Source organism: Pteropus medius, unplaced genomic scaffold, assembly GCF_902729225.1.
Source record: "Pteropus medius unplaced genomic scaffold, Ma_sr-lr_union100, whole genome shotgun sequence".
In the NCBI taxonomy this organism is placed as follows: Eukaryota; Metazoa; Chordata; class Mammalia; order Chiroptera; family Pteropodidae; genus Pteropus; species Pteropus medius.
This window is the reverse complement of record NW_024352785.1, coordinates 15287270-15299263: the sequence shown is the minus strand read 5'-3', so window position 1 is coordinate 15299263 and position 11994 is coordinate 15287270. Positions and strand designations below refer to the sequence as shown.

The following is an 11994-nucleotide window of genomic DNA, read 5'->3' as shown; positions in this document are numbered from 1 at the left end:
GTAACTCAGCACAAATGAGATATTGAATGATTTGGTCTTCTTAAGAACAATGATAGGAAATAACCCATCATCTTTTTCTTGTGAGTAGAGTGTTCTTTAAAAAGCATGTGGGTACATCCTCCTTTAACTTAAGTCTCTGCTGCCTGGGGCTTCTCTGGACTTCTATCCTGGAATCACCTTTTCCTTTAATATCTAAATAACATGGCCCAAGCCCATCCCACTTCCTGCAGTCCAGAGACCTAATAAATCCTCCTGGTTGCTTCTGCATCTGCTCCCATTGCTCTCTTCTACAGAGCCTCCTGATTCCTTACATAATTCATGGATATCCCAGTTGTTCTACTTTAATATTTCGAATATAACACTATTAGACTTGTGCTGAAGGTTCAGACAACAGAGGGTAATTACAGCTCAGGATATTAAACATTCCTGTCCTAGAATTCCCCAGCTACTTTCACAATATGAAATCTCTTCTTCTACAACTTTCTCTCCAGCCTCCGTCTGCCACCATATCGCTCCAGTCTTTCTCTCTGCTGGGTTACCTCAAGTCCCCTCCTTTAGCTGCCACTAAGGCACCAGCAGCCAATTCTCTTGACACAGCATTTATGAAAGTAGGCTTAGCTTGTCATACGGTTATGAGAAAAGTTGTTTTGGGTGTCTGATTCTAGACCTCAAATGCTGGCCAAAATATTTTGTTGATATGCAATGTCATCTAGCTGCAAAAATTTTTCCCCAAGCTTATTCTATAAAGCAAATACCAAATTGTTTGTATGACAATTTTTCTTTAGTGGGCAGATGTATTTTTTAGCCTTGGGAAGATTTTGAATTAAATATAGAAATGATAAAGAGATAATTGATATTATTAATTTATATTTTATTAAGGAAGTTAAGAAATAATCCAGATTTAGATATTTATAATGTTTAGATAATTTGGCCTCTTAGAAGAACCTCATGATTCCAATGTAAAGTGAGTAATTGAATAACTGTTTTATATTTGTGATTTTAATAAAAATCTAAGTCTGTAAAGAGTACACTTAGAATAATTAAGAAAACTTAAAATTCATCTTATCTATAAATTGAACTTATCTGATTTATAAGAATCACTTGATTAAAGAGTGTGGGGTTTCTTTGCAGGGTGATGCAAATGTTCTAAAATTGATTGTGATGGCAGTTGCACAACTCTGTGAATATGCTACAGCCACTGAATTAGAGATGCTCCTCAACTTACAATGGGATTACATCCCAATAAACCCATCGTAAGCTGAAAAATATCATTAAGTTGAAATGCATTTAATACACTTAACTTACCGGACATCATAGTTTAATCTAGCCTACTTTAAATGTGCTTAGAATACTTATAGAGTCTATGGCCATGCCATCTTGAACATGTCCGATCCTGTCTGATCTTGGAAGGTAAGCAGGGTCGGGCCTGGCTAGTACTTGGTTGGGAGACCACCTAGGAAGACCAGGTGCTGTAGGCTTAAAAAATAAAAGAACACTTACTTTAGCTTCCGGCTGGGCAAAATTATCTCTCTGCCTCTGCCCAACGTACTGCGAGTATATCATACTGCATTTCACTAGCCTAGGAAAAGATCAAAATTCGAAGTACAGTTCCTACTGAATGCATAGTGCTTTTGCACATCATAAAGTCAAAAAATCGTAAATCAGGGACCATTTAAATACACTTTAAATTGTATACTTTAATCATACATTTTAAATGGATGAATTGTATGACATGTGAATCATATATCAATAAAGCTGTTAAAAAATTATTTGAGTTCTTGAGGTTTGTTTGTGAGTTCATTGTAATACTGAAAAATAAAATATAGTATACTTAGAAGTTCGGTGTAAGAATATTTAAAAGCATTAGGATAACTAAATTGTAAAAGCTTCCTTAAAAATAATTGTTATAATTTGCTAAATAGAATTTATAAATTATAATTAAAGCTTAAGGTAAAAGTAGGTTTTTAAAATGTAATCTTAATAAACTGAAGAATAATAAAAATTATCATACTTCATTGATGCATAGGACTTTCCTATGGAAAGAAGAAGATAAGATTTATTGTTATAATTAGTCATTACAATATAAATTAGCAGTACTGAGATCACTGAACAATGGATTAACAAAATTCCAGCAAAATTAAGATCAAAAATCTAGTAGTTCTGAAATTAGAGTTAACACCTTTAACCAATTCCAGCTCTGGCTAGTTATATTTTACAGAATGGAAGCTGGCAAAATGTCTACTTCATCTGTTTTCTTCACTGTAAAATAGAGAAAGGAAAACATTTGCCTCCTAGGACTTCTGTAAGGATGAAATACAATAGTACATGTAAATGACTGAGTTATGGCACAGAGAATAAATGTAATTTATTGTCACTAGCTGGTCAATGATAGAACATTCTGGGTAAATGCATATAGTGGATATCTGATGTTCCTGTTCTTATTTTTGGCCATTCAATGTCCATTCTTTCTTCCCAAATTTTTATTTCCTTTTTGAGAAGTTACCAGTTTTCCAATGCACAGTATCCTTGGTGGAACTATCTAGGTGCTTGTCCTCATGAGCAGGCAAGTAATCCAAGACAAACTGACTGGATCCCTGACTTCTACCTCTGTGGAATCTGATTCTTGAGTGAGGTAGTGCAAGAAGGGAAAATGTTTCTCATTTGAGATTTGGGCAGTGTTAGTTTAGTCCACAGCCAAGCATCATGTGGTGACCCTGGGGCTACAATGGTCAGCAAGGTCAACAGTTGGAAAGATGAGTAGAACTCAGCATGGAGGACAGTGACGATAAGCTGAAACCTGCTGGGCACCTCTGCATGTTTCTGTTATTGTGTCTGACAACCTCCCAAGAGGTTATTCGTTGTTCAACTCTAACTTGGAACAATAGAGAGAAGGGGATTTTGAGAAAGAGAGCTCTCAAATAAATCAAGCTGACAACCACACATTCCAACACAGTTTTTAAGAAAATAAATGGAGATGATATATGTGAACATGTCAGCACTGGGCCTGGCCCATAGTTAGTGTTTACTAAAAGCTCATTTATTTATCATACTGTTCGTAAATCAAGTGACCTGTGCTAATAGTATTTAGACTTGAAGTCATTGTTTACGACCATTTTAAACATGCGAATTGCTGACACGTTTTGTTAAAGTGAATAGCATTGCTGGACTGTATCTCTCGTCCCATGAACATATTTGGAAACTGTTTACATGGATAAGATAATTGTTAATTTGGTTAAATAACAAACACAATAAATACAAAGTGTGCATTATATCTAGATTTTTCACTAGACTTGCAATTCTATCTTTAGTTTTAAAAATAAGAGGAATAATTATCTTTTTCTCATTTTCCTATCAAACTTTTGATTTGCGATATGTGTTCTTCAATCTAATTTCTTTCCTTCAGCTTTCTAGCATAGACTTCATTATTTATTAGACCATGCCAATTTACTACCCATGTTCTTTTGGCCCGTACTTTTCTTACAAAAGAGGTAGCTTATTAGCACTTAGATTAGAATTTCAGTAAGTGTAATTATATTAGAAATGTTCTGGCAGGAAACAGAAGGCAAGCTTGGCTGAAATTTTGAAAATAATTTAACAAAGGGGCAATTTACAGAGGTGTAGGCAGGGCTAAGGGAACCAACAAAGAATGTAGAGGCACCCAGGGATCAACCACAGTTGAAAGCTATTACTTCCCGTAGGTGTCCAGGGCTCTGCATTGAGCACGTAGTACTCTGGCCTCGGGCAAATACCTCAGAGTTGAAGGGTGGCATTTCTTACCCAGTAGATCTGAACAAGGGTCTCTAACCACTCATTGCGGAGGTTGCTCTGGTGGCTGGTGCTTCCTCTTTCATTTTGTATTCCTTGCCTCTGGAGTTAGTGTGATTGAAAACCATACTCACTTTTCTAAATTGTCTTCTTTTGCACATGTTTCAGGATGGACATACTTCAAATTTTACAGTCTGCTCTCTTTCTTATGGGGAATTGTAAATATTTCTCTGCTAGCAATTAATCTTTTTTTTCAGTTTTCTTAAAGATATATTATTTCCTGTATATAAAATTCTATTCTTTTACAGGGTATTTATTGGGAGAAGAAAACAGTATCTGCTACACAAATAAAAACAGTTTTCCTAAATCTTGAATTATAATGAAGAAGTTACTTACGATTAAATTTGTAGCAATATTCTCGATTGCTCTATTAGAATGTAGGAAGACAATTATTTATGAAAAATGACTATGTTGTAGTCTCCTTAACACACACACACACACACACACACACACTTCTGGCATGAGGCTTGAGAGGAAGCCTGTTAGATGTGTAACGTGTGGATAAAGAGACTCGGAAGAAAAAGGTCTTTTTACTTCTGCCTCTGAACATTGTATTAATTTCTGGAATTATCCATGGTGGGGACAGGGAACAAGTTTGAAAATGAGGCTGATATGCTGAGGGGGCAAAACAGAAAGATAGTAAAAATCAGGGTCCTTGGAAATGTCATTGAGCTGCTAATTTTACAATCCATGAACCCACCTTGCCTCATGACTTCTTATCAAGGGAGAATCAGTTTCCTATTGTTTTGAACCATTAAGACAGGCTTTCTGTTCCCAGAGGTTGAAAGCATTCTAGTTAATAAAATATACCACAGGCATCATTCCAAATATTTTGGAGTAAGCTAAGTTTGTGGTACACTTACAGTCACCTGATAAGTCTTAGAATGTGGGTTTTAATGACAATAGAAGCATACAGCTATATACTTTGTATATATGCTATATAGTTGGTTGAAACATTTATAAAACTCTTATAACATGACAGGCATTAACTTCAGCATTGGGAACCCAAAGGAAAGTAAAACAGGGCCTTTTCCTTTGGGGGGAAAAACATGATTGTTTCCCTAATATTTATTTTTATCATATTTTCAGGAATTGAAAAATGAACTTTGTTTAACGTGTTTATGGAGTTTATTTCTTTCTTTGAGATCTTCAAAGTGATCCATAAAGAAATTATGCTACTTTAAATTTCTGGGAAGAGAACTAAAATATATGCCAAAGGTTCAAGGAAAAATCCTTCATTTTGAGAATTGCTATATATATGTATGTTTTCTCCAGTCTGTACAGGAATGCTGCCTTCGAAAAGATCAAAAGAAGCATATTGTTTTGGACCCATAGCACATCTCACCAGAGAGGTGAATTTGTATATTAATGTCTTAGTAAATTTTTAGCACATATTTTATGAGAAAGATAAAATATTGTAATATTTTTGACAGCTAATCAATAAGGTAGGCATTTAGTTTTACTACTTTCCACGTTATTAGGATGTTGAAAGCAATACAACTAGTTAAAGGATGTATATTTTCAATAAAAGGTATTTATTTAATAAAAGAATGCCAATTAGTCTTTAAGATATATGCCATGTTCCTAGTTGCCCCTCTGATGTCCTTAGCTTGACATCTAAAAATTAATTTCCAAAGTTCTTAGGCACCTTTCTCCTTCCTTTATTGATCTTCCTTTACATCTGTCACTGACCAACATGTTAACACAACACATAAATCACACAGATAAAGTTATATGGCTAAAAGAGTAATATAACAAGTAGTATGATAAACCTGTGAGACCCAGGTTAAAATCCTACTTATATGAGGGAGTTGTTTTCTAGTGACTTATATGACACTGTGAGGCCAGCCCATGAATTCATGGCCCCTAGCATTCTACCACAAGGCATGCTGTTATAGGGAATGAGTAGTTTACCGCTCTTAGAGTTCATTGCACCATTCCCATTCCTCCCACCTACGGGACTATATGGGCACCTTCAGATCACCATACCACCTGACCGAAAGTATTTCAGAAGGAATTTCAGGGCCTTACTCTTCAATCTTGCCTCTGCTGATGTCACAAATAACTCTCAGTGGAATATTCTTGCCTTTCAGGCTGGTTCCTGGTCCTTCAGAGATAATCTCAGGACTCACTGCAGTCATCATGGCACAATCTTATGCCGCATAACGATGTTGTGCTCAACGATGAACCACATGTTCCATGGTGGTTCCACGAGATTATCATACAGCTGAAAAGTTTCTGTCACCCAGTGACGTTGTAGTCGTAACATCGAAGTGCAACACGTTGCTAAGGCGTTTGTGGTGATGCCAGTGTAAACCAACCTGCTGTAAAAGTATAGCAATACAATTGTATATATTATATACTTGATAATGATTGTAAACGGCTGTGTTCTGGTTTATGTAATTATTAGACTATTTTTTATTGTTATTTTAGAGTATATTCTTTCTACTGATAAAAAAAAGTTTGCTATGAAACAGTATGTCGTGTTACCCTGGCAGCAGCCTCATACATCTCATGTTTATGGCATTTCTTGATTGCATCATTTTTTTGGTGCTTTCTTTAATCTCGTGTTGTTTTATAAATTTTGTGTAGCCTAAGCGAACAGTGTTGATAAAGTCTACAGCAGTATCCAGTGATGTCCTAGGGCTTCACACTCCCTCACCACTCACTCACTGACTCACCCAGAGCAACTTCTAGTTCTGCAAGCTCCATTCATGAAAAGTGCCCTATACAGGTGTACCATTTTTTATCTTTTATCTTATTTTTACTGTACTATTTCTATATTTAGATATGTTTAGGTACACAAATACCATTGTATTACAAATTGCTTACAGTATTCAGTACAGTAACATGCTGTACAGGCTTGTAGCATAGGAGCAACAGGCTATACTATGTAGCCTCAGTGTATATAGTAGGCTGTGCCATCTATGTTTTTGTAAGTACATCTTGTGATGCTCACACAGCAACTGAATCACCTAATGACACATTTTTTGGAACATATCCCCATTGTTAAGTGGCACGTTACTGTAAAACTATGATCCCCTTCTACAGACGTGACTGGTATCTATCTCATGTTCTGCCCAACTGTTTTGAGATAGGTAGTAGACCTTGCAGGTATATGTTGTGAGTATACAATGTATACACCAGGTGATTTGTGAAAGGTGCTCTGGGGAATAAAGAAAAGTAGGAGACCCAGTCCCTGCTTTCACTGGGTGAAAGCTGGATAACTTCCATGTGCCATTCCAGGCTTATTCCATATTTTTCTCCAACCTGCTCTCTTCCCTAGGAAGCTGACTGGTAGGAATTCCATCAATGAGTACCTGTGGTTCCTGGCTTCAGATTGGAGTTAGCCAATGGGTTGTCTTGACAAGAAATTAGAGGAAAGGAAGAGAATGAAATCACGGTATTTATGATCATGGTGACCTCCCAGCAAAGTCACCTTAAGTTGGCTATTATGAAAAAACTCAGCTCTTCTCAAGGAGGCCCACTGTCCACGACTCTCTCTCCTCTGGTAACCACTTCCTTCCTTTGTGCCTCCCTTTGTAGTGATGACAGCACCTCTTAGGTTGTCTAGATCCCTAGACTAGCTCTTGTGTTCCTGTACATCCTGCTCAGACCCATGTAACATGTTCATTGCAAATTATCTCAATGTGTGTGTGTCATCTGTTTTGTGTTAGGATCCTATTATACTGGACTTGAAAGACACACATAGAGATATTCATAAAGAGTTAAACTGTGTTGCAGACAAACCATATAATAGGATTCCATAAAAGGGAGTAATTCATGCTACCATTGAGTGATGGAGGAATTTTCTTTGAGGAACAGGGTTTGAGCAAGGTGCCAGGAAAAATGAAGCATGTGTATTCATCATGATCATGTTTGAGCGCAGGTCTCCACCCACTGTGCACATTTTGAAAAAAGAGTGAAAGATAAGAGAAAAGGTTAAAGATAGTCATCAGTAGCAGCCAAATACATTTACCAAGTGCCTAATTTAATGCACAAAATCTAGAGATAAGCATTTTTTTCTACATTAACAAACTCTTATCTTCACTATTCCATATATTACTTGAAAGATGTTACAAAACACCTTTTTGCTCTTTTACTATTTTCTATAAATTTGTTCCCAATTCCTAAAAGATAGGGAATAAGTTACAGCCCATTAGTTATTTAGCTCTCTCACTATTTCCCAGATTGTGAATTCACCTCTAATCCTCATTTGCTTCAGTTAGAAAATCTGTATGTGATTGTCCCAGAGACAAAGAATCATAATTACACATCTATTTAAAATGTTCATCAGAATGCTTACATAATTCATTTATTCAACAAATATTTACAGAGGTCCTACTGTGTGCCAGGTACTCTTCTAGGCCCTGGACATAGAACTGTGAATAACAACAAAAAAACCATGTCCTCATGGAGTTCACATTTAAATGGGGCATTTGTTTACTAGCAAGTAAACAAATAAGTAAAATATATAGAATGTTAGTGCCACAGTGAAAAATAGCACAAGAGATGCATACTGAGTGTTGGAGGCAGGATCATGATTTTTGACTAGTACTGCTGGAAGGGCTGGTGGCTTTGTCATGTATAACCTGATGGGTCTGAATTATGTTTCCCTTCCATGTATGTTTCTTGTGTAGTATTTGGAGGGAAGAGGCAAAGCAGCCACCATTTTTTTTTATGCTTGAAAGGTCAGGATAGTTTATTGTATTTCATGTATGTTGTAACTTATCTGCTGTCCCACTTCATTGATATAATGAATTCTGTTCGATTTCAGCTTGTTCTCAATCTTATATTCATCTTTCCTTCCTACCCTCTCATCTGTGGACTTCAAGATCCAGCCTCAGATGTAAAGAAAACAGCCTTACAAAGACTACTTAACAAGCTCCCACAATTGCATAGAGTCAACTCTCTGTAAGTCAGTCAATCTCTCAATCTCTCTAAATGAATAAATACATGCATACATGTATTTACATACATAAATACATACATAAATTTATATATAATTATACATAAACCTATATATTATACATAAATCAATTTATCTCTCTCTCTATATGTAGATTAGTTTGTTACAGGGTTTGACTTTATGCAATATATTTGTCTGTCTGTCTGTCTGTCTGTCTGTCTATCTATCTATCTATCTATCTACCTACCTACCTACCTACCTACCTACCTACCTATTTATCTATCTAGTTCCAAGTGATTCTGCTTCTCTTATTGAACCCTGTTTGAAAGAGAAGGCCTAAATGAATAGGAGATTTCTGAGCAAAGACCTAAAGGAGGTAAGGGAGCAAGCTATGCAGATAGATATCTGACATAAGAGCATTCTAGGCAGAGAGAATAGCAAAGGCAAAGGTTCTAAAGCAGGAGACTGCCTGGTGTAACTGAGGAACAGCAAGGAGCCGGTGAGGCAGGACTGCAATAGGGTGGGAAAGAGGAGCTGGAGATGAGTTCAGAGAGGGAAAGGTGAGGGTATGAGGCAATGCCAGACTGTGTAGGGCCTTGTAGGCCATTGAATGCATTGGCTTTCACTTTGAGTAAGATAGGGATCTGTTGGAAGATTTTCGAGCAAGGGGTGACATGATTTGGCTAAAATTTTAGTAGGATGCCCCTGGCAGGTGTGTGAAGAATCAACTGTAAAGGAGAAATAGTGGAAGCAAGGAGACCAGTTAAGAGGCCACGGCAGTATTTGAGCAAGAGACAATGATTGTTTGGAGCAGTGCAAGCATTGGTGGAAATGAGAGACATGTTGGATTTTGGTGTTATTTGAAGGTGGAGTCAATAGGATTAACTGGAGAATTTTTATGAAGAATGTAAAGAGAAGAATTAGGGATAACTTAGGGTTTTTGGCTTGAGCAGCTAGGTGAATATAAGATGAGAGAATAGTCACGGAGGAAAGTTTGTGGGAGAAAATTGAGAATTCAGTTCTAAAAATGATAATTTTGAAACATCTATTTTGCATTCAAGTGGATGGTCTGGAGTTCAGATGATGAATATCCAGGCTAGAGAAAGAAATGTGTGAGATGTTTCAATGGACTTGAAACCATGGGAGAGACTGAGATTACCTAGGGAGTTGGTGATCTTGACAAGGGCTGTTTCAGTGGAGTCATAGGGATCAAGGCCTAGCTGGTATGTATTCATGAGAAAATGGGAGATGAAGAATTGAAGACAGCAAACCTAGACAATGCTCTTGAATTTTCCTGTCCTCAATATTGCTTTATAACCATGGTCAAAGTATACTTAAAACACCACCAATCATTTGTATCTTATAGACACTTTCATTGGAGAATCAAGGATGACATTTTATCTTTGTTCATATATGTGCCTTTCCCACTAGCCAACCAACTCCCAGAGAGAAGAATCTGTTTTTCTCATCTTTCTAGTCTTGCCAAGTGCAATCATGAAATAGATACTTATTGAATAATAACTATCTTTTATTAAGAGTTTCTCTGTGTTAAATGCATTGTCTATTTGTATACAGTTTTTGGAAATATTTGAGAGTTCAACTGGCATGGTTTTCATGTCATAACAGCAGTCAAAGAATACATCAGAATCTAGGGATTAGGTGAAAAGCCTGTCCATTTAAAAAATAAATGTTGTCAGGCACGGGTGGAAAGTAGGTAATGGCTCTTTTAAAAGAATTACATGCTTTTAAAGATCAGAATAAAGGAGCAGAAGAATAATCAGAAATGAATTCAGAAAGCAAAGTAGGGATGCTAGTTTGAATAATCTTTTCAAAAGTAAATTTTTAGATTTTCTTAATCATATATTTACCCTATTCTTATCTTGATGTAATATTGGAAAATATAAATGTTTGCATTTCTGGTAGCTTATTTACTTAATCCAAGATTTAAAATTTTAAGAAGCATAAAAATAGCTGAATTGTGTTATTAGAATCCTGAAGAACCTAGAAAAAATGATAATTATTAGAGGAAAGATCCAAATGAGACTCTATAAGTACAATGGATAGAGAACGCCAAGGAAACACAAAAAATTGGAATGAGGGGAACATTAAGACATGACAGGGATGAACAAATAGAAATAATTTTGCTATAATCAATGTAGATGTGTCTAACAGAAAATATTTGTTATAACTGTGTATATTGCAATGCCATGTATTGGGGATGCTATGGACTAAATTATGTCCCTCCATAATTCATATGCTGAATTCCTAAACCCTAATGTATCTGTATTTGGTGAAACATTCTTTATGAGACAATTAAGGTGAAATGAAGTCATTCGAGTAGGTTCCTTATCTGATGGGACTGGTATTCTTATAAAAGAAGGAAGAGACACCAGAGTACTCTCTCTTTCCAACATGTGAGGACACAGTGTGAAGGCAGCTGCCTGCAAGCCAGGAAGGGAGTTCTCACCAGAAACAAAACCCTGCTGGAAACTTGCTCTTGGACTTTTCAGCCTCCAGAACTGTGAGAAAATAAATGTTGGTTGTTTAAGCCACCCTAGTCTATGGTATTTTATTATGGCAGTAAAAGCAGCTAAAAATTGAAACAAAAAAATAGTATCTTTTTTATTAATACATGGAAAAAAAACCCCAGAACCCTGAGAATGGAATATGTATAATATGCTAGCTACGCTGAGTTTCATTTAATCCTCAGAATTCTTTGAGATAGGAACCATAATTCCTACTTTAGTGAGACTCAGAGAAATTAAGTAATCTATTCAAGGTCATACAGCTAGTAAGCAGAGAAGTCAGGCTTCGTACTTACCTTTATTGGATATCAAAGGCCATGTTAACCATTCATTTTATTCATTCTTCAAATAGTACTTGAAGTTCTTGCTACTATATGGCAAGAACTGAAATGGATGTAGACATGGTTTTGGACCTTTTCTTTGCCCTCAAGGGACTTACAACTTGAGGTGCTAGGGACTGGGTCAGGATGCTACATCTGATTTCTTGAAAACCTGGGCCAGATATGGGGAGGAAACATCTCAGAGACTGAGATGGAAATGAGTGGTAAGATTTGGACTGAAAAGTGACCACAGGAATCTGAATCATTCTTACATATTCTAGAGAAGTACTTTACATGTTCTACAGAAGTATTTCTCAAAAATCACCTGGGGATCTTGTTAAAATACAGTTTCTGATTCAGTATGTGTAGAGTGGGGCCTGAAAGTCCACATATGTAACAGGCTGCTCAGTTGGTA

At 36.4% G+C, this 11994-nt stretch overlaps 1 pseudogene; it reads left to right on the top strand.

Annotated features, from left to right (window-relative positions):
• The first annotated feature begins 1359 nt into the window (after nucleotides 1-1359).
• LOC120591085 (uncharacterized) lies at nucleotides 1360-1478 on the top strand (annotated as a pseudogene).
• Nucleotides 1479-11994: the final 10516 nt, after the last annotated feature.